At 39.0% G+C, this 24,248-nt stretch overlaps 1 protein-coding gene across 1 annotated transcript in view; it reads right to left on the bottom strand.

The window, feature by feature from the left end:
* Positions 1–24,248, bottom strand: part of FHIP1A (FHF complex subunit HOOK interacting protein 1A) — a 270,411-nt gene that overhangs the window by 190,867 nt on the left and 55,296 nt on the right. The window contains 1 exon segment of the mRNA XM_059066709.2: positions 1,968–2,094. The gene's annotated coding sequence lies outside the window, so the exon portion shown is untranslated.

Genomic DNA, 24,248 nt, shown 5'->3' with positions numbered 1-24,248 from the left:
CCATTTTGAACTTAGACAAAGTTCAAAGTATAGTTTTATTCAGTTACATTCTTAATTTGATCGAATAATAAGCTATTTGAGAACACAACCCTGTGTCACAACAGTATACTAAAAATACTGGCACTATTTTATTCAGAGCAAAAATCAAGGTGATTACAACACCTTTAAAATCAAAAATACAAAGATTAGGTACAAGTATGCTTTTATTGCACTGGGGGGGGGGGTGTCAATCTTGGGTGGTATTTACTTGTAAAATGCAGATTCCCAAACCCTTCCCCCTAGCCCTCTGATTCAGATTCTGATACACTAGATGGCGGCCTACTAATTTTAATTTTCAATGTGCTTTTTAACAAGCACTCTAACAACGCTCTGAGAAACAATGCAAAACACACCTCTAATAAGATGCTAATTACAGTGCCTTCGAGGTATATCTTATAAGGAAGTTAAATCTCATCTTATTCAACTTGATAAACACAGGAATCCTTTCTACAATACGGACAGATAGACTGGTTGATCAATTTTAATAAGAAAGAACACCAACATTTACATACAAATAAATAGCATATGCTTCTCTGTAAACTACAAGTCTAATCACTTATTTTAACAAGACTACCATTGTTTGACACTTAGAGTCACCTCTTTCTAGAATTAACTTTCAATACAGTGTATAAGCCTTCAAACACATACAATTATAAAAAGAGAAACTGGCTTCATTCTGTTATTGCTCCTGATCAAAATTAGAACTCCCCAGATTCCGTAGCTCTGAAGACATTTAGATTACTTCCCAAATACACCCTCACAGGGTTGAGATGTGCCACCACAGAAAATAGGATGTTTAGATACATATACATGTATGGTGGAGTCACTTTGCTGTGCACCCGAAACTATCACAACATTGTTAATCGGCTATACTCCAATATAGTTTAAAAAGAAAGAAAATAGGGGCTTCCCTGGTGGTAGGTACAGTGGTTAAGAATCCATCTGCCAACGCAGCAGACACCAGTTCGAGCCCTGGTCCGGGAAGATCCCACATGTTGTGGAGCAACTAAGCCCGTGTGCCACAACTACTGAGCCCACGGTGCCTACAGCCCATGCTCCACAACAAGAGGAGCCACTGCAATGAAAAGCCCGTGCACCACAACGAAGAGTAGCCCCCACTCGCCGCAACTAGAGAAAGCCCGTGTGCAGCAATGAAGACCCAACGCAGCCCAAAATTAATTAATTAATTAATTTTTAAAAAGAAAGAAAATAGGATGTTTAAAAGAATGCTACCAGAGGATCAAGATGCAGTTCCCAAAGAAAAAATGTTTAAATGTTTTGAGAAGAGGAGAGAGTGTAGCCTCTCAGAAACACTGCTTTGAACAAGATAATGTTCACCTCTGTGGACAGGCAGTGTTGCCTGCCATTCCAGTAAACAAAGAATGTTGCTGCCATTCTAGTAAACAAGGACCAAACCATCAGCCGCTGCAGCATCCCACCCCACCCCCACTGATGGTACGCCCTGAGGGGAATTCAGGACAAAGAAAAACAGGAAGCATTTTGTGCTTTGGATACTGGCCCTAGATAGTTAAGATGCATATCTAAGGAATAATTTCATTCAGCCCAGATTCTTACATCTTCCCATACATAGAAAAGCAATAAAATCATTAACTTGCAATGTCTGTTTTTGTGATTAGCAGTTATCTTTTGATGTTCAATTACATTTTTGTTCCAGCCCAACAGCCTATACATCCTGGCTCCTCCCTAAACTCTCTGCAGCAGCTCCTCAGAGGTATCTGAGAGGCTGTCTCCTGGCCTATAGTCCTCAGTAAGGTCCCCAAATAAAACTTAACTTGAAACTTCCAGGTTGTGCATTTTTCTTCTGTCAACACTTGCATGTGTAAATTCAAGTAGGCTTACTTTTTTTTAAGTTTATTACTGAACATTACTGAACACATCTCAATAGTTATAAGAAAAGACAACATTACCTGTGAGTGCTCTCTTCACAGGCCTTCTGCTAGGTTGCGTTTGCTCACTTCACTCTATCAGAGGGGCAGAAAAGATTTCTCCAACACTTGGCACTGCTGGCGACTCCCAGAAGAACACTTCCAAAATCTATAGAAAGGAATTTAAAAAATTTAAAAAAATAAAGCCCCAGAATCATTGATAAACTGCAAAAAAAACCCAATCTAAATTTCTCCAGTTTTTCTCCCCCATATTTACCACCATTTGTTGTGCACTGAGTGGGTTCTCCTCAGATTGCACTTACTATTAAAAAAAAGTTATAAACAAGGGACCTCCCTGGTAGTCCAGTGGTTGAGGCTCCACACTCCCAGTGGCAGGGGGTGTGAGGGAGTGGGGAGGTGGCAGGGTTGGACCCATGGTCGGGGAGCTGGATCCTGGGTGCCCCAGCTAGGAGCCTGCATGCCGCAACTAAAGATCCTTCATGCCACAATGAGGATCCCGCACGGGGCAATGAAGATCCTGCGTGCCACAGCTGAGACCCAGCACAGCCAGATCAATCAATCAATAAATATATATTTTTTAAGTTATATGCAAAAATCAAATCTTTACTTAGAATTCTGAACGCTAGCCAGAAATGAAAGACTCCCACTGGGTAGCAGAAAGTAGAGAAGGATTCTTCTGTCCTCCAAGAGATGGTAAGTAATTATATACTTCTTTTAGAAGAGAAAAAAATGTGAAACTAGATAAATCCATATCCATGCATCAGCAGCATCACATTATAAGGACAACAAAATATAAAATAGCAAGGAGAGGACCACAAATAACTTTCATAACCTGCTTTTTAAAAAAGTGTGATACTCCCCCCAAATATTCCCTGGTACCTGTGACCTATCCAAACACTGATAGTTGAAAGTTTCATTTTCTGCCATCCCATGGGTAAAGTTTACTTTGGCCTTAGACACACATTTCATATCATCAGGCCTAACTGGGAAGATAAGTTTCACAACACAAATGCATGGCTTAATCCCTACTGTACAAGCAGAAAAACATGAGCTTAAAGAAGGCTGGGAAATTATCCCACCTAAGATAAACAGTACAGAGAAGAAGTGTCCAGGAAAGCACAGCAAAGAGACTAACCCCAAGCAGTTAGAGCACGAAAGGCAGAAGCTAATGCAAATGCTAAACAAACCCCATGAGAAGCCGCTATTCTAGATCAGAACAGGTGGAAGCCAGAGAAAATGACCAAGAAAAAACAATCTTTAAGAAAACAATAGGGGGCTTCCCTGGTGGCGCAGTGGTTGAGAATCCGCCTGCCGATGCAGGGGACACGGGTTCGTGCCCCGGTCCGGGAAGATCCCACATGCTGCGGAGCAGCTGGGCCCGTGAGCCATGGCCGCTGAGCCTGCGCGTCCGGAGCCTGTGCTCCGCAACGGGAGAGGCCACAACAGTGAGAGGCCCGCTTACCGCAAAAAAAAAAAAAAAAAAAAAAAAAAAAAAAAAAAAAAAAAGAAAACAATAGGGCTTCCCTGGTGGCGCAGTGGTTGAGAGTCCACCTGCCGATGCAGGGGACACAGGTTCGTGCACCGGTCCAGGAAGATCCCACGTGCCGCGGAGCGGCTGGGCCCGTGAGCCATGGCCACTGAGCCTGTGCATCCGGAGCCTGTGCTCCGCAATGGGAGAGGCCACAACAGTGAGAGGCCCGTGTACCACAAAAAAAAAAAAAAAAAAAAAAAAAAGAAAAGAAAACAATAAATACTATACTTAGTTAAAGCATGGGAACCATTTAAATGCCCAATAACTGGGGAAGAAGAGTTAAGTAAATGTGACAAAATGACATAATTTAGTTAACCCCAATTCTGTCAGCTGTCAGAAAATTTTGAGTTTTAATAAAGTGAGAAAATGCCATTTATCACATAAAGAAGAAAGAAAAACCAGAGTACAATGTTGTAATTACATAGGATCACGATCACTTAGGCAAAGCAAGAAACAAGAAGCAACTTGTTCTGATATAGTTAGAAGTATTTATAAGTATTTCCCCAACTTTAGATGGGTTAAGGTGAACAATTCAAGTCAGAGTCTAGTACAACAAATAGGTCTTGTCAAAATCTCTGCGTAGCAAGGATGCACCACTCACTAACATAATAATTTTTCTGGAACAGCCCTGTATATTAAAGGATGGTTCCCTATAAGTCACTGTAAGAGGGTTTTTTGTGTGTGTGTTTGACCTATAGATGTCTCAAAGACTTGGAATGCAATAACTTTTCTTATAACAAATGTTTTATGAAAGGGAAAAAAATGGAGGAAGGGACCTCAACTTGACCTAAAACTTCAAAACTAGGCACAGTTGTAATGCCTGGGCACACAAAGAGTGCGTATGGGGCATGAGAAGCAAAGGATATTTGACATGCAAATAAACAAATTCTTATTAAAATTTCGTCAGTACCTTCAAATCCACCCTCTTCACTCTACTCAATTATAAAGCACCTGGGACCTTACAGTATAATTCATAATCAAATCTCCGGACATTTATTCACAAGCCGTTTTACAATGGCTTACAAGCAAGAGAATTCTACTTCTTCCATAATCCCACATGAACTGTTTGATCATTGTGTCCTGGAGAGAGACAGGCTTCCTACTGCCTCTTAAGAATTACAGATTGCTTCCAGATGCTCTTCGGGTGATTTCAAGCCTTTTCTCGTTCTGTGACTCTTGAATTACAAAAGGGCATCTCTAATTCATGAGAAATACTGCTCCCACTTCAGTGTCCATTAACATACATTCTCCCCTTCCACTACATTGTAGGCACTCACACACGTATGCTTTTAGTTAGGTAATAATGCCTCCCTGTGTATCAGTCAGGGCTTTACTGAGAACCACTCATATTTTACCATTGTGATTCCACTAGCAGCCACACTTTGAGACTTCAAAGGAAGCTGAGTCCCTTGACAGTAATGCACAGAATGACATCAAAAGCAAGGTTAAACAAAACTCAAGTAAACTGAAAGGACTCTCTTAAAATTCACTGGGTCTTGGTAATTCTCTCATTGTCATCTCATTTAAAAACAAAATATGTCTCCTGCTAAAATGTGGGGAAGTTGGCAGTTAACAATTCAGTCACACCCAAATCTCTGCCCAGGCAAGTGCTTTCCTTCTAACAAAACATGCTATCTCCACATAGCAAACTCAAATCCAGCCTCAGAATCCTTCTGTGCAGTGGCTATGTCACATCCCTAAATTCAACAGAGGAACAAAATTTAAACCTCATTTCCAGATGGCATAAATTCAGTGAATCCAGACCTCTACTGTGCTGAGTGCATAAATCTGTTAATAGGCAAAGAGTGCACAAAAAGCACAGCAAACCGCCAAATGAACACTGTGCGTGTTGTGGGCAGACAGAATTAATATCCACATCACAGATTTCTCTCTGTATCGATGAAATGAATGCAGAGCGGCGTTTTTACAGGAGGTGTGGATTTTTCCATAGCACTGGATTAATTGACCCGTGTTATAATCAAGTGCTTTCCCGGAGAGTAATTAACAAATCAATCAATCAACTACAAGTCTCAAACAGTTCAACAAGTTTTCAAATATGTGGAGTTGACGATGAGTTAATTATTGAATAATTTCATTCTCCAAAAGAGCCAAACTGAGACAGGTTATGTGGAAACTTGCAGAGAAGAACAAAATGTTCTACCAAGGCCCACAGTCTTCACTATTCCACTTAATATTAATAAGGGACTTCCCTGGTGGTAGCCGGCCAATGCAGGGGACACGGGTTTGAGCCCTGATCTGGGAAGATCCCACATGCCACAGAGCAACTAAGCCCGTGAGCCACAACTGCTGAGCCCACGTGCCACAACTACTGAAACCCACGGGCCTAGAGTGCATGCTCTACAACAATGAGAAGCCCGCACACCGCAAATGAAGAGTAGCCCCCGCTCACTGCAACTAGAGAAAGCCCGAGCCCACGTGCAGCAACAAAGACCCAACACAGCCAAAAATAAATAATTTTTAAAATAATTAATTATTTTTTTAAAAAGAATATTAATAATAACTCAAGAGTCTCAAAATGGTTGGATCTAAACCCAGTCCCTGAATTTTATAGATGATAAAAATAAAGCACAGGGAAGCTAAGTGACTTTAGGGAAGACAGGGGTAGAATCCATATCTTCCAACCCATGGTGATGCGATCTTCTCCACATTAAACTCACAATTCCTCAACTATCTACCCATTAAGTCTATTTCATTTCCCCCAAACAGCAAAACTTTTAAAGCTTTGGGAAAAGTGGAACCAAATGAAGCTTCAATCTCCAGTTTCCATCCAATCAATCCCTGAGATTTTACATTAATTATATAGATTCTCTTCTTCACCCAAGAAACACAGTATAATTTGGATGACTTTGGGAAGGTCCCAACCATGAAACAAATGAGTGAGCTACAGCACATCACCAAGGAGGAAGAGCGGACAGCGACAGACTACAGGCATCTCAGAAATGAATCAAGAATACCGACTGATCAAAATGAATAATGAAGATTAACAAAATCAAAATCTAAGTATTAAGTGATATTTCCCAATGTAACAACTATTCCTAAGGTGTTTCTTAAAGAAAAAAAAAGTAGTGGTCAGTGTTGTTTAAGGTTCTGTAATCAAGCAGATTTGGAAAATGCTACTTTCTAAAATATCCCTCTTGAATATTCACAAAGCGAATCATGTGTATAAAGGCTCAAAGAAGGCCTACAGGAAAGAAGCCCACTTAGTTTTGTTTAATATATATGTTTCCCAATCTTATTTGACATCTTTTGTTTGCAGAACCTATACTGACATCCTCCAAGAAGCATCCTTCAGGAAGCACATATAGCATTTTTGATGAATAACATGGCACCCATTAAGCAGCATTTATAGTGAGACTGGCTTCCTCTTCCAGACCCAACTGTTAAAAATCAACTCTTGGGACTTTCCTGGTGGTCCAGTTGTACAGAATCTGCCTTGCAATGCAGGAGATGCGGGGTTAGATCCCTGGTCAGGGAACTAAGATTTCACATGCCACAGGGCAACTAAACCCATTCACCACAACTACTGAGCTCATGTGCCTCAACTAGAGCCTGTGTGCTGCAAACTAGAGCGCCCACACACCCTGGAGCCTGTATGCCACAACTAGAGAAGAGAAAACCCACACACCACAACTAGAGAGAAATCAGTTCACCACAACGAAAGATCCCGCACCACAATGAAGATCCCGCATACTGCAACTAAGACCCGACACAGCCTAAAAAATAAATTAAATAAATAAATAATAAATCTTAAAAAAAAAAAAATCAACTCTTGAGGTAAAGGACCCCTGTGGTTACAATGAAAATAACAACCACCACCACCAAGTAATAAGTGCTAAGTGCAAGGCACCATGCTAACAATTTTTTTTTGAGAAGGGGTAGGATGTATTCAAATTCAAATTATATTCCCCAGAGCCTGTATCTATTCATAAACAAGAAAACATTTTTAACAAATAAATAAACACATCATATACACTGTTCTGTACCTTGCATTTTTCACCAAACAACATATATTGGCAATGTTTCCAAAATGATACATAAAGAGATTCACTGGTATCTTTTTTTTTTTTTTTTTTTTTTTTTTTTTTTTTTTTTTTTTTTTTTTTTTGTGATACGCGGGCCTCTCACTGTTGTGGCCTCTCCCGTTGCAGAGCACAGACTCCGGACGCGCAGGCTCAGCGGCCATGGCTCACGGGCCCAGCCGCTCCATGGCATGTGGGATCTTCCCGGACCGGGGCACGAACCCGTGTCCCCTGCATCGGCAGGCGGACTCCCAACCACTGCGCCACCAGGGAAGCCCTCACTGGTATCTTTTTATGACTGCACAGTTTTCTAATGTACAGCAGTACAGTAACACAATGTATTAATTCAGTCTCCCATTGATGAACATTTTGGTTGTTTCCAATCTTTAGCCATTTTATAAACATTACTACATAAGTATCTCTGTACATAAATCATTTTCTTATGAATGTAATATGTATGTATATGTAGGATACATTCATAGTATATATAAATGTATGTATATCTTGAGGAAGGTACTCAATATTTGTACCTAGGATAAATTTCTAGAACTGGAGTTCCTAGTCAAAGGATACGAGATTTTTCATACTACAGATTTTGCCAAACTGCCCACTAAAGAGACTATTGTTTTGTACTCATTATCTCTACAGAGTAGGTTATAGAACTTCTTAATCTTTGCCCATCTAATAGAGATGAACGGTACCTCGGTTTAGTTCGAATGTGACTATCTCTTATAATGAGCAGAGTTAAGCATCTTCTTCGTATGTTTAAAAGACACTGTTATCTCTCTTTCTATAGACTATACCCTTTGTCCATTTTTCTACTGGGTTGTTGGACTTTTTCTTATAGATTTGTAGAAGCTCTTTATTAGGGAAATTAGTCCCTTTGTGATATGAGAAGCAAAATTTTTTCCCCATTTTCTTGTTCTTTGTCTTCCCTTATGCAGGATTTTTTTCTGTTAGTTTTTTTTTTTTTTTTTTTTTTTTGCTGTATGCGGGCCTCTCACTGCTGTGGCCTCTCCCGTTGCAGAGCACAGGCTCCGGACACGCAGGCCCAGCGGCCATGGCTCACGGGCTTAGTTGCTCCGCGGCATGTGGGATCTTCCCGGACCAGGGCACGAACCCGTGACCCCTGCATCGGCAGGCGGACTCTCAACCACTGCGCCACCAGGGAAGCCCCTGTTAGTTTTTTAATGTAATCAAGTTTATCAATCTCTTACAGCTTCTCTCTTTTCTGTCTTACTTAGAAAGGCCATATACACTCCAAGATTATAAAACAACTTTCCCATGCTTTCTTCTATAATATACTTTATTTTTAAAATTTCTGTTTAACATAGATCAATTTTGGCTTAACACTTGAGATATTGCTCTCAATAGCTTTTTCTTTCCCCCGTCCAGGTGGCCACCTGGTTATCCCACCACTGTTTACTAAACACAGCATCTTTCTCCAATTAACTTGATATTTGGTAACACAAATGTTTCAATTATTGTAGCCTTACAGTATGCTTTAATCTCTTTTTCAGAATTGGCCTAGCTATTCATGCTTACTTATTTTTCCATGTGAGCATAGAATAAGATTGTTTAGCTTCCCCAAAGTCCTGTTGTTATTTTTATTGGAATTACATTAAACATATAAATTAATTTAAGGAGAACTGGCATCTCTATATCCAAGAATACAACAGGCCTTTTCATACCTTTTTTGTATCCCTCAGGAGCATTTTTAAACTCCTTCACACACATAATACATATTTCTTACGTTTATTCTTAGGTATTTTATCCTTTTTATGGTAACTGTTTTTTCTTCCACTACATTCAAACTACTTGTTAGTATATATGAAAGCTATGAATGCTGACATATTACTTTGGTATCCAGTCACATTTATAAATTATCTTATAAATCATCTTATTCTTTATAATTAGTTTTTCACTTGATTCTCTTGGGTATTCTAATCATATATTCCTATCATTTATTTGGAAATGATAGGAATATATGACTAGTCTTTATACCTTTATAACTTTATTTTCTTTCTGTTGTCCACCTACATTAACTTGTGATTCCAAAACACCATTAATAAAGAGTGAAAACAGTGGACATCCTTATTTCGTTTCTGGCTTTAATGGTCTCAAATTGCCTATTAAGCCTGAGATGGTTTTTAGATTGAGAAAGACATATTTTACTAAGAATACTTTCCTACTAAATTTTGACTTTTTTAAAAAAAAATCAATAATGATACTGAATTTTATCAGATGTCTTTTCTATAAAAATGATCATATGATTTTTTCTATTTACATTTAACAAGATGATGAATGTCTTTAATAAATTTCATACTACTGAACCCTCCTGCATTCCTAAAACAATCCTCACTTGTTATGGCATATTATTCTTTTAATGTGTAAAAAGCACACAAACGTCATCTCACTCCATCCCTTAAGCAACCCCGCAAGGTATGCGCTGGCACCATGGCTGCACGGGCCCTCACGTACTGCACTCCCGCTCTCCTCACTGCTCCCCCTCCAGGACTGTGCCACTCCTGCCAGACCTGCTGTCCCCGAGATCCTCCATCCCCAGATAGCCTCCTCTATCCTTCCTCTCTCCATGTACGCATCTGCCGACACAACACCTCCACACAAGGGCCGTCCCTGTCTACTGTCTACCCCACATAAAACAGACAGAAAACACTTTGCAATCTTGTCACTCATCCCCTGACCCTGTTCTATTTTTGTTTGTAGCAACTGTCACCATCTAACATATATTATATTTCACTTCTATTAATTTACATTCCATCTCCCCCAGTAGAATGTACGCTCCACTAAGAGAAGGAGTTTCATCTCCATTAAGAGAAAGAGTTTCATCTGCTAGGCCTGGCACACAGAAACTACTTAATATTTGTTGAATGAGGGAATGAACAAATGAATGAATGAATGAACACCCATTTTATAGACAAGAAAGCTGAAGCTTAAAGAGATTAAGTAAAATCATTCACTGGCAGAGCTGGGACTGAAACCCAAGTCAAACTTCCAATTCCCTACCCCTACCCCTTAAAACAAATGACAGGTGATTTTACACCACAGAAAATGCTCATATGTCTTATGAATACTAAAGTGCAAGTTAGTAACTCCACTGAAAGTAGATGTTCCTTTACAAGGTAAGCAAAAGAATCAGCAGATGGCACCCACAGACTGGCTTTGGAGCCCAAAGAGATAATCGCCTACCCTACACTTGTCCAACACAGTCACCGCTAGCCATGCATGGTTACTGGAACTTGGGATGTGGTGTCTGTGACCATGGAACTGAAAGTTTAACTTTATTTCATTTTAATTAATTTAAATCTACAAACTGATACTGGTGTGAATCCACTTTTTCTTTCTTTTTTTTTCATAGCGGTATTATTTATAAGAGTTAAAAACAGAAAACAACCCAAATATCCATCAGCAGTAGAATGGATAAATAATGTTATATTTATACAATGGAATATCCTACAGCAATGAAGATGAATGAACTACAACTACATTCAACAATTCCCTTGATTCTCACTAATATAATGTGGGAAAAAAAAAGCCACAAAAGATTACGGTGAAACTAATTTTTTTTTAATTTTTGAATTTTATTTTATTTATTTTTTTATACAACAGGTCCTTATTAGTCATCCCTTTTATACACATCGGTGTATATATGTCAATCCCAATCTTGCAATTCATCACACCACCATCCCCACCCCCCACCGCTTTCCCTCATTGGTGCCCATACGTTTGTTCTCTACATCTGTGTCTTAATTTCTGCCCTACAAACCGGTTCACCTGTACCATTTTTCTCAGTTCCACATATATGCGTTAATATACAATATTTGTTTTTCTCTTTCTGAATTACTTCACTCTGTATGACAGTCTCTAGATTCATCCATGTCTACAAATGACCCAATTTTGTTCCTTTTATGGCTGAGTAAAATTCCATTGTATATATGTGCCACATCTTCTTTATCCATTCGTCTGTTGATGGGCATTTAGGTTGCCTTCCTGACCTGGCTATTGTAAACAGTGCTGCAATGAACACTGGGGTGCATGTGTCTTTTTGAATTATGGTTTTCTCTGGGTATATGCCCAGTGGTGGGATTGCTGGATCATATGGTAATTCTATTTTTGGATTTTTAGGGAACTGCCATATTGTTCTCCAAAGTGCTGTATCAATTTACATTCCGACCAACAGTGCAAGAGGGTTCCCTTTGCTCCACACCCTCTCCAGCATTTATTGTTTCTAGATTTTCTGATGATGCCCACTCTAACTGGTGTGAGGTGATACCTCATTGTAGTTTTGATTTGCATTTTGCTAATAAATAGTGATGTTGAGCAGCTTTTCAAGTGCTTCTTGGCCATCTGTATGTCTTCTAAGGAGAAATGTCTATTTACGCCTTCTGCCCATTTTTGGATTGGATTGTTTGTTTTTTTAATATTGAGCTGCATGAGCTATTTATATATTTTGGAGATTAATCCTTTGTCCGTTACCTCGTTTGCAAATATTTTCTCCCATTCTGAGGGCTGACTTTTCATCTTGTTTGTAGTTTCCTTTGCTTTGCAAAAGATTTTAAGCTTCATTAAGTCATGTTTGTTTATTTTTGTTTTTATTTCCATTACTCTAGGCGGTGGATCAAAAAAGATCTTGCTGTGATATATGTCAAAGAGTGTTCTTCCTATGTTTTCCTCTAAGAGTTGTATAGTGTCCGGTCTTAAATTTAGGTTTCAAATCCATTTGGAGTTTATTTTTGTGTATGGTGTTAGGGAGTGTTCTAATTTCATTCTTTTACATGTAGCTGTCCAGTTTTCCCAGCACCACTTATTGAAGAGACTGTCTTTTCTCCACTGTATATCCTTTGTCATAGATCAGTTGAACATAGGTGTGTGGGTTTATCTATGGGCTTTCTAACCCGTTCCATTGATCTATATTTCTGTTTTTGTGCCAGTACCATATTGTCTTGATTACTATAACTTTGTAGTATAGTCTGAAGTCAAGGAGTCTGATTCCACCTCCGTTTTTTTCCCTCAACACTGCTTTGGCTATTTGGGGTCTTTTGTGGCAACATACAAATTTTAAGATATTTTGTTCTTGTTCTGTAAAAAATGCCATTGGTAATTTGATAGGGATTGCATTGAATCTGTAGATTGCTTTGGGTAGTATAGTCATTTTCACAATATTGATTCTTCCAATCCAAGAACATGGTACATCTTTCCATCTCTTGGTATCATCTTTAATTTCTTGCATCAGTGTCTTATAGTTTTCTGCATATGGGCCTTCTGTCTCCCTAGGTAGCTTTATTCCTAGGTATTTTATTCTTTTTGTTGCAATGGTAAATGGGAGTGTTGCCTTAATTTCTCTTTCAGATTTTCATCATTTGTCTATAGGAATGCAGGAGATTTCTGTGCATTAATTTTGTATCCTGCAAATTTACCAAATTCATTGATTACCTCTCATAGTTTTCTGGTGGCATCTTTAGGATTCTCTATGTATGGTATCATCTCAACTGCAAATAGTGACAGTTTTAGTTCTTTTCCAATTTGTATTCCTTTTATTTCTTTTTCTTCTCTGATTGACGTGGCTAGGACTTCCAAAACTATGTTGAATAATAGTGGTGAGAGTGGACATTCTTGTCTCATTCCTGATCTTGAGGAAATGCTTTCAGTTTTTCACCATTGAGAATGATGTTGCTGTGGGTTTGTCATATATGCCTTTTATTATGTTGAGGTAGGTTCCCTCTATGCCCACTTTCTTGAGAGTTTTTATCATAAATGGGTGTTGAATTCTGTCAAAAGCTTTTTCTGCATCTATTGAGATGATCATATGGTTTTTATACTTCAATTTGTTAATATGTTGTATCACATTGACTGATTTGCGTATAGTAAAGAATCCTTGCATCCCTGGGATGAATCCCACTTGATCATGGTGTATGACCCTTTTAATGTGCTGTTGGATTCTGTTTGCTAGTGTTTTGTTGAGGATTTTTGCATCTATATTCATCAGTGATATTCGTCTGTAATTTTCTTTTTTTTTTGTAGTATCTTTGTCTGCTTTTGGTATCAGGGTGATGGTGGCCTTACTGAATGAGTTTGGGAGTGTTCCTTCCTCTGCAATTTTTTGGAAGAGTTTGAGAAGGATGGGTGTTAGCTTTTCTCTAAATGTTTGATAGAATTCACCTGTGAAGCCATCTGGTCCTGGACTTTTGTTTGTTGGAAGATTTTTAATCAGTTTCAATTTCATTACTTGTAATTGATGTGTTCATATTTTCTATTTCTTCCTGGTTCAGTCTTGGGAGGTAATAACTTTCTAAGAATTCATCCATTTCTTCCAGGTTGTCCATTTTTTTGGCATAGAGTTACTTGCAGTAGTCTCTTAGTATGCTTAGTATTTCTGTGGTGACTGTTGTAACTTCTCCTTTTTCATTTCTAAATTTATTGATTTGAGTTCTCTCTCTCTTTTTCTTGATGAGTCTGGCTAATGGTTTATCAATGTTGTTTATCTTCTCCAAGAACCAGCTTTTAGTTCTATTGATCTTTGCTACTGTTTTCTTTGTTTCTATTTCATTTATTTCTGCTCTGATCTTTATGATTTCTTTCCTTCTGCTAACTTTGGGTTTCGTTTCTTCTTCTTTCTCTACTTCCTTTAGGTGTAAGGTTAGATTGTTTACTTGAGATTTTTCTTGTTTCTTGAAGTCGGCTTGTATAGCTATAAACTTCCCTCTCAGAACTGCTTTTGCTGCATCCCATAGGTTTTGGATTGTCGTGTTTTCATTGTCATTTGTCTCTAGGTATTTCTTGATTTCATCTTTGATTTCTACCGTGATCTGTTGGTTACTTAGTAACGTATTGTTTAGCCTCCATGTGTTTGTGTGTTTTATGTTTTTTTCCCTGTAACTGATTTCTAATCTCATAGCGTTGTGGTCAGAAAAGATGCTTGATATGATTTAAATTTGCTGAGGCTTGATTTGTGACCCATGATGTGATCTATCCTGGTGAATGCTCCGAGCACACTTGAGAAGAAAGTGTACTCTGCTGTTTTCGGATGGAATGTCCTATATATATCAATTAAATCTATCTGGTCTATTGTATCATTTAAAGTGTGTGTTTCCTTATTAATTTTCTCTTTGGATGATATGTCCATTGGTGTCAGTGAGATGTTAAATTCCCCGGCTATTTTATAGCAATTTCCTCTTTTATAGCTGTTAGCAGTTGCCTTATGTATTCACATGCTCCTATGTTGGGTGCATATATATTTATAATTGTAATATCTTTGGCTTAGATTGATCCCTTCATCATTATGTAGTGTCCGTCCTTGGTTTTTGTGACATTCATTATTTTAAAGTCTATTTTATCTGATACGAGTATTGCTACTCCAGCTTTCTTTTGATTTCCATTTGCATGGAATATCTTTTTCCATCCCCTCACTTTCAGTCTGTATGTGTCTCTGGGTCTGAAGTGGGTCTCTTGTAGACAGCATATATATGGGTCTTGGTTTTGTATCCATTCAGCAAGCCTGTGTCTTTTGGTTGGAGTACTTAATCCATTCATGTTTAAGGTAATTATTGATATGTATGTTCCTATTACCATTTTCTTAATTGTTTTGGGTTTGTAATTGTAGGTCCTCTTCTTCTGCTGTGCTTCCCACTTAGAGAAGTTCCTTTAGCATTTGTTGTAAAGCTGGTTTGGTGGTGCTGAATTCTCTTAGCTTTTGCTTGGCTGTAAAGGTTTTAATTTCTCGTGGAATCTGAATGTGATCCTTACTGAGTAATCTTGGTTGTAGGTTCTTACCTTTCATTGCTTTAAATATGTCATCCCACTCTCTTCTGGCTTATTCAGTTTCTGCTGGGAAATCAGCTGTTAACCTTATGGGAGTTCCATGTATATTGTCTGTCCTGTTTCCCTAGCTGCTTTAAATAATTTTTCTTTGTCTTTAATTTTTGCCAAGTTGATTAGCATGTGTCTCAGTGTGTTTCTCCTTGGGTTTATCCTGCATGGGACTCGCTGCACTTCCTGGACTTGGGTGGCTACATCCTTTCCCATGTTAGGGAAGTTTTTGACTATCATCTCTTCACATATTTTCTCGGGTCCTTTCTCTCTTCTCCTTCTGGGACCCCTATAATGTGAATGTTGTTACGTTTAATGTTGTCCCAGAGGTCTCTTAGGCTGTCTTCATTTGTTTTCATTCTTTTTTCTTTATTCTGTTCCGCAGCAGTGAATTCCACCATTTTGTCTTCCACTTCACTTATCCGTTCTTCTGCCTCAGTTATTGTGCCATTGATTCCTTCTAGTGTAGTTTTCATTTCAATTATTGTATTGTTCATCTCTGTTTGTTTGTTCTTTAATTCTTCTAGGACTTTGTTAAACATTTCTTGCATCTTCTCGATCTTTGCCTCCATTCTTTTTCCGAGGTCCTGGATCATCTTCATCATCATTATTCTGAATTCTTTTTCTGGAAGGCTGCCTATCTCCACTTCATTTAGTTGTTTTTCTGGGGTTTTATCTTGTTTCTTCATCTGGGACATGACCCTCTGCCTTTTCATCTTGTCTATCTTTCTGTGAATGTGGTTGTTGTTCCACAGGCTGCAGGATTGTAGTTCTTCTTGTTCCTGCTGTCTCCCTTCTGGTGAATGAGGCTGTGTAAGAGGCTTGAGCAAGTTTGCTGATAGGAGAGACTGGTGGTGGGTACAGCTGGCTGTTGCTCTGGTGGGCAGAGCTCAGTAAAACTTTAATCCACTTTCCTGCTGATAGGTGGGGCTGGGTTCCCTCCCTGTTGGTTGTTTGGCCTGAGGTGACCCAACACTGGAGCCTACGTGGGCTCTTTGGTAGGGCTAATGGTGGACTCTCAGAGGGTTCACGGGAAGGAGTACTTCCCAGAACTTCCGATGCCAGTGTCCTCTTCCTCACGGTGGGACACAGCCATACCCTGCCTCTGCAGGAGACCCTCCAACACTAGCAAGTCACTGCTCCTTCTCCTGGGCCCCAATGCACACACTACTTTGTGTGTGCCCTCCAAGAGAGGAGTGCTCTGTTTTCCCTAGTCCTGTCAAAGTTCTGCAATCAAATCCCGCTAGGCTTCAAAGACTGATTCTCTAGGAATTCCTCCTCCTGTTGCCAGACCCCCAGGTTGGGAAGCCTGACGTGGAGCTCAGGACCTTTACTCCAGTGGGTGGACCTCTGTGGTATAAGTGTTCTCCAGTTTGTGAGTCACCCACCCAGCATTTATGAGATTTGATTTTATTGTGATTGTGCCACTCCTACCATCTCACTGTGGCTTCTCCTTTGTTTTGTGGATGTGGGGTGTCCTTTTTGGTGAGTTCCAGTGTCCTCCTGTCGATGACTGTTCAGCAGTTAGCCATGACCCCAGTGCTCTCGCAAGAGGGAGTAAGAGCACGTCCTTCTACTCTGCCATCTTGAACCATTCTCTCTACTTTTTCAACTGTACATTTTATGCAACCTCAACAGAGATCAAGCATTTCTGGAGAAAAGTGGGCATCCACATGGAGAGGTGCTGTAAATATAAAATCCTCACCAGAGTTCGAAGACTGAGTACAAAAAGAGAATGTAAAAGATCTCATTAATAATATGTTCATATTGAACATTTTGTATAGACTGGGTTAAATAAAATACATTATTAATTTTTTTTTAAAAAAGAAGATGGCCTCCAAAGAATTCCCTGGAAAATATAGGCATTATATTAAGGCAGGTCTCCTCTCTCAACACTCATTAGCCTACAGCAAGCATCATGAAGCTCTGACCTTCATCCACATGTGTCGTTGGGTATCCAGAAGATAAAACTGGATGCTTCAAGGCCAAATGGCCATTAAACATGTATTTACTACCATTCTGGCAGACACGAGTACTAGAAGCAAACTCCCCCGGGGACTAGCCATGTTACCACCAGTACGGCCACCAGGGATCTGGCTTTGAAAAATTATTTGCTTCTTCAATGCCTAAGACTCTCTTCTGGTTTCAACAGGACCATTTACAATTACATATTCTTCACAGTCTTTCCCTCTCCTATCACTGGGATACTTTCCTGAACCAACTATAGGCTAAAAACAAAATTTCACAAATCATTTCTAACATTAAACAGTACCTTTAACTTTTCTTCAAAATTCAATCAAACCCTGTATTTTAAAACTGTGGGGCTGATCCAACTTTGCAATGTGGCACATTTAATTCCATCAGTATAAAATGTAATGAGCAAAGATCTGAGCAAGTGAGGCATAACTAAATGTTCTGAACCTGTGAACTGAAAAAGCGAGGCTCATTTATGTTATATCTAAATAGTAAATAAAACCACTTTCCAACATTTCACTATCAAATTACAGTAATTTTTCTACCAGTACACACTTGAGGAATGCCACAAAAGGACTCTTCTAACAGTTCGTTTTATTGCTCCTAATACCTTCTAAATATTTCTCCGGTGGCTTCTATTCAAAGGTAAATGAAAGGCAGTAAAATTTATGGAAAATGTATTCAACTGCTTAGAATACATCAGCCAAAAGAAAAAAGATTTTAAGGCTGTATTATGAGTTGTGAAATTATATCTCCTTTACTTAGTCTCTGTTTTCAATTGACAGGTAACAAAACTGACAAACCGGTCAAGTTCACAGTCCCCTCCCGTACAGAGCCCAACTCTCCCATCTCAAACTCTCACCTTGGTCAAGGCCAGAGTTAACACCTGTCCTTCACATTTTTACACATGACTTTGTATGCCACAAATACAAGCACTTACACCAGGCAGGAAGCAAATTCCAGTGCACGGAACAAATTCCCAATCTTTTAACCCTTCTGTTGACTGTTCCCTTCACTTTCTCAGCTGTCAAGATAGTGAAGGGAGGAAAAGGAGGACCTTTCTGTTAAACTGTAAACAGATAAGTGTGCCCTAAGCAATTCACACAGAGAAAGGTAAAATAAAACTCCGATGAAGGTTTAAAATTTAGCTATAAAAATTATATTGTAGGTCTAAAACAAGATGGCAGAGTAGAAGAACGTGCTCTCACTCCTTCTTGCAGAAAAACCAGAATCACAACTAGCTGCTGGACAATCATCGATGGGAAGACAGTGGAACTCACCAAAAAAGATACCCCACATCCAAAGACAAAGGAGAAGCCACAATGAGACGGTAGGAGGGGCGCAATCACAGTAAAAGCAAATCCCATAACTGGTGGCTGGGTGACTCACAGACTGATGAACACTCATACCACAGAAGTCTACCCGCTGGAGTGGAGGTTCTGAGCCCCACGTCAGGCTTCCCAACCTGGGGATCTGGCAATGGGGGGAGACATTCCTAGAGAATCAGATTTTGAAGGCTAGTGGGAAATGACTGCAGGACTTCAGCAGGACTGGGGGAAACAGAGACTCCATGCTTGGAGGGCACACACAAACTAGTGTGCGCATTGGGACCCAGGGAAGGAGCAGTGACCCCAGGGGAGACTGAACCAGACCTACCTGCTAGTGTTGGAGGGTCTCCTGAAGAGGCGGGGGGTGGCTCTGTTTCACTGTAGGGACAAGGACACTGGCAGCAGAAGTTCTGGGAAGTACTCCCTGGCCTGATCCCTCCCACAGTCTGTCATTAGCCCCAACTAAGAGCCCAGGTAGGCTCCAGTGGTAGGTTGCCTCAGGCCAAACAACCAACAGGGAGGGAACCCAGCCCCACCCATCAACAGTCAGGTGGATTAAAGTTTTACTGAGCTCTGCCCACCAGAGCAACAGTCAGCTCTACCCACCACCAATACCTCCCATCAAGCCTCTTAGAAAGCCTCATCCACCAGACGGCAGACACCAGAAACAAGAAGAACAACAATCCTGCAGCCTGTGGAACAACAACCACATTCACAGAAAGATAAACAAGATGAAATGGCAGAGGGCTATGTCCCAGATGAAGGAACAAGATAAAACCCCAGAAAAACAACTAAATGAAGTGGAGATAGGCAACCTTTCAGAAAAAGAATTCAGAATAATGATAGTGAAAATGATCCAGGACCTCAGAAAAAGAATGGAGGCAAAAATCGAGAAGATACAAGAAATGTTTAACAAAGTCCTAGAAGAATTACAGAACAAACAAAGAGATAGACAATACAATAACTGAAATGAAAACTACACTAGAAGGAACCAATACCAGAATAACTGAGGCAGAAAAACGGATACGTGACCTGGAAGGCAGAATGGTGGAATCACTGCTGCAGAGCAGACTGAAGAAAAAAGCATGAAAACAAATGAAGACAGCCTAAGAGACCTCTGGGACAACATTAAACGCAACAACATTCGCATTACAGGGGTCCCAGAAGGAGAAAAGAGAGAGAAAGGACAGGAGAAAATATTTGAAGAGATTATAGTCAAAAACTTCCCTAACATGGGAAAGGAAATAGCCACCCAAGTCCAGGAAGTGCAGTGAGTTCCATGCAGGATAAACCCAAGGAGGAACATGCTGAGACACATAGTAATCAAACTGGCAAAAATTAAAGGCAAAGAAAAATTATTGAAAGCAGCAAGGGGAAAATGACAAATAACAGATAAGGGAACTCCCATAAGATTAACAGTTTATTGCTTAGCAGAATCTCTACAAGCCAGAAGGGAGTGGCATGATATACTTAAAGTGATGAAACGGAAGAAACTACAACCAAGATTACTCTACCTGGCCGGGATCTCATTCAGATTCAATGGAGAAATCAAAAGCTTTACAGACAAGAAAAAGCTAAGAGAATTCAGCGCCACCAAACTAGCTCTACAACAAATGCTAAAGGAACTTCTCTAAGTGGGAAACACAAGAGAAGAAAAGGACCTACAAACCCAAAACAATTAAGAAAACAGTCATAGGAACATATATATCGATAGTTACCTTAGACATGAATGGATTAAATACTCCAACCAAAAGACACAGGCTTGCTGAATGGATACAAAAACAAGACCCATATATATGCTGTCTACAAGAGACCCACTTCAGACCCAGGGACACATACAGACTGAAACTGAGGGGACAGAAAAAGATATTCCATGCAAATTGAAATCAAAAGAATGCTGGAATAGCGATACTCATATCAGATAAAATAGATGTTAAAATAATGAATGTTACAAGAAAAAAAATGTTACAAGAAAAAAGGAAGGATACTACATAACGATCAAGGGATCAATGCAAGAAGAACACATAAAAATTAGAAATATAATGCACCCAACATAGGAGCACCTCAATACATAAGGCAACGTGCTAACAGCTATAAAAGAGGAAATCAGTAACACAATAATAGAGGGGAACTTTAACAACTCTCTTACACCAATGGACATATCATCCAAGGAGAAAATTAATAAGGAAACAGAAGCTTTAAATGACACAATAGACCAGACAAATTTCATTGTTGTTTATAAGACATTCCATCCAAAAATAGCAGATTACACTTTCTTCTCAAGTGCGCATGGAACATTCTCCAGGATAGATCACATCATGGGTCACAAATCAAGCCTCATTAAATTTAAGAAAATTGAAATCATATCAAGCATCTTTTCTGACCACAATGCTATGAGATTAGAAATGAATTACAAGGAAAAAAGCGTAAAAAACACAAATACATGGAGGCTAAACAATACGTTACTAAGTAACCAACAGATCACGGAAGAAATCAAAGAGGAAATTAAGAAATACCTAGAGACAAATGACAATGAAAACACGACAATACAAAACCTATGGGATGCAGCAAAAGCAGTTCTGAGAGGGAAGTTTATAGCTATACAAGCCGACCTCAAGAAACAAGAAAAATCTCAAGTAAACAATCTAACCTTACACCTAAAGGAAGTAGAGAAAGAAGAAGAAACAAAACCCAAAGTTAGCAGAAGGAAAGAAATCATAAAGATCAGAGCAGAAATAAATGAAATAGAAACAAAGAAAACAGTAGCAAAGATCAATAGAACTAAAAGCTGGTTCTTGGAGAAGATAAACAACATTGATAAACCATTAGCCAGACTCATCAAGAAAAAGAGAGAGAGAACTCAAATCAATAAATTTAGAAATGAAAAAGGAGAAGTTACAACAGTCACCACAGAAATACTAAGCATACTAAGAGACTACTGCAAGTAACTCTATGCCAAAAAAATGGACAACCTGGAAGAAATGGATGAATTCTTAGAAAGTTATTATCTCCCAAGACTGAACCAGGAAGAAATAGAAAATATGAACACATCAATTACAAGTAATGAAATTGAAACTGATTAAAAATCTTCCAACAAACAAAAGTCCAGGACCAGATGGCTTCACAGGTGAATTCTATCAAACATTTAGAGAAAAGCTAACACCCATCCTTCTCAAACTCTTCCAAAAAATTGCAGAGGAAGGAACACTCCCAAACTCATTCAGTAAGGCCACCATCACCCTGATACCAAAAGCAGACAAAGATACTACAAAAAAAGAAAATTACAGACGAATATCAGTGATGAATATAGATGCAAAAATCCTCAACAAAACACTAGCAAACAGAATCCAACAGCACATTAAAAGGGTCATACACCATGATCAAGTGGGATTCATCCCAGGGATGCAAGGATTCTTTACTATATGCAAATCAATCAATGTGATACAACATATCAACAAATTGAAGTATAAAAACCATATGATCATTTCAATAGAGGCAGAAAACGTTTTTGACAGAATTCAACACCCATTTATGATAAAAACTCTCAAGAAAGTGGGCATAGAGAGAACCTACCTCAACATAATAAAGGGCATATACAACAAACCCACAGCAAACATCATTCTCAATGGTGAAAAACTGAAAGCATTTCCTCTAAGATCAGGAATGAGACAAGAATGTCCACTCTCACCACTATTATTCAACATAGTTTTGGAAGTCCTAGCCACGTCAATCAGAGAAGAAAAAGAAATAAAAGGAATACAAATTGGAAAAGAACTGAAACTGTCACTATTTGCAGGTGACATGATACTATACAGAGAGAATACTAAAAATGCCACCAGAAAACTATTAGAGCTAATCAATGAATTTGGTAAAGCTGCAGGATACAAAATTAATGCACAGACATCTCTTGCATTCCTATACACTAATGATGAAAAATCTGAAAGAGAAATTAAGGCAACACTCCCATTTACCATTGCAACAAAAAGAATAAAATACCTAGGAATAAAGCTACCTAAGGATAAAAAAGACCTCTATGCAGAAAACTATAAGACACTGATGCAAGAAATTAAAGATGATACCAACAGATGGAGAGATATACCATGTTCTTGGATTGGAAGAATCAATATTGTGAAAATGACTCTACTACCCAAAGCAATCTACAGATTGAATACAATCCCTATCAAATTACCAATGGCATTTTTTTATGGTACTACAACCTATCATCTTAAAATTTGCATGGAGACACAAAAGACCCCAAATAGCCAAAGCAGTCTTGAGGGAAAAAAACGGAGCTGGAGGAATCAGACTCCCTGACTTCAGACTATACTACAAAGCTACAGTAATCAAGACAACATGGTACTGGCACAAAAACAGAAACATAGATCAATGGAACAAGATAGAAAGCCCAGAGATAAACCCACGCACCTATGGTCATCTAATCTATGACAAAGGAGGCAGAGATACACAATGGAGAAAAGACAGTCTCTTCAATAAGTGGTGCTGGGAAAACTGTACAGCTACATGTAAAAGAATGAAATTAGAACACTCCCTAACACCATACACAAAAATAAACTCAAAATGGATTAGAGACCTAAATGTAAGACCGGACACTATACAACGCTTAGAGAGGAAAACATAGGAAGAACACTCTCTGACATATATCACAGCAAGATCTTTTTTGATCCACCACCTCGAGGAATGGAAATAAAAACGAAAATAAACAAATGGGACCAAATGAAACTTCAAAGCTTTTGCACAGCAAAGGAAACCATAAAGAAGATGAAAAGACAACCCTCAGAATGGGAGAAAATATTTGCAAACGAATAAATGGACACAGGATTAATCTCCAAAATATACAAACAGCTCATGCAGCTCAATATTAAAGAAACAAACATCCCAATCCAAAAATGGGCAGAAGACCAAAATAGACATTTCTCCAAAGATGACATATAGTTGGCCAAGAAACACATGAAAAGCTGCTCAACATCACTATTTATTAGAGGAATGCAAATCAAAACTACAATGAGGTATCACCTCACACCAGTTAGAATGGGCATCATCAGAAAATCTAGAAACAACAAATGCTGGAGAGGGTGTGGAGAAAAGGGAACCCTCTTGCACTGTTGGTGGGAATGTAAACTGATACAGCCACTATGGAGAACAGTATGGAGGTTCCTTAAGAAACTAAAAATAGAATTACCATATGATCCAGCAATCCCACCACTGGGCATATACCCAGAGAAAACCATAATTCAAAAGGACACATGCACCCCAATGTTCATTGCAGCACTGTTTATAACAGCCAGGTCATGGAATCAACCTAAATGCCCATCAACAGAGGAATGGAAAAAGAAGATGTGGTACATATATACAATGGAATATGACTCAGCCATAAAAAGGAATGAAATTGAGTCATTTGTTGAGATGTGGATGGATCTAGAGACTGTCATACAGAGTGAAGTAAGTCAGAAAGAGAAAAGCAAATATTGTATATTAACACATGTATGTGGAATCTAGAAAAATGGTATAGATGAACCAGTTTGCAGGGCAGAAGTTGAGACATAGATGTAGAGAACAAACGTATGGACACCAAGGGGGGAAA

Source organism: Kogia breviceps, chromosome 6 (genome assembly GCF_026419965.1).
Source record: "Kogia breviceps isolate mKogBre1 chromosome 6, mKogBre1 haplotype 1, whole genome shotgun sequence".
NCBI lineage: Eukaryota > Metazoa > Chordata > Mammalia > Artiodactyla > Physeteridae > Kogia > Kogia breviceps.
Note: the sequence above shows the minus strand (reverse complement) of the source record. Positions and strands in the feature narration are given on the sequence as shown.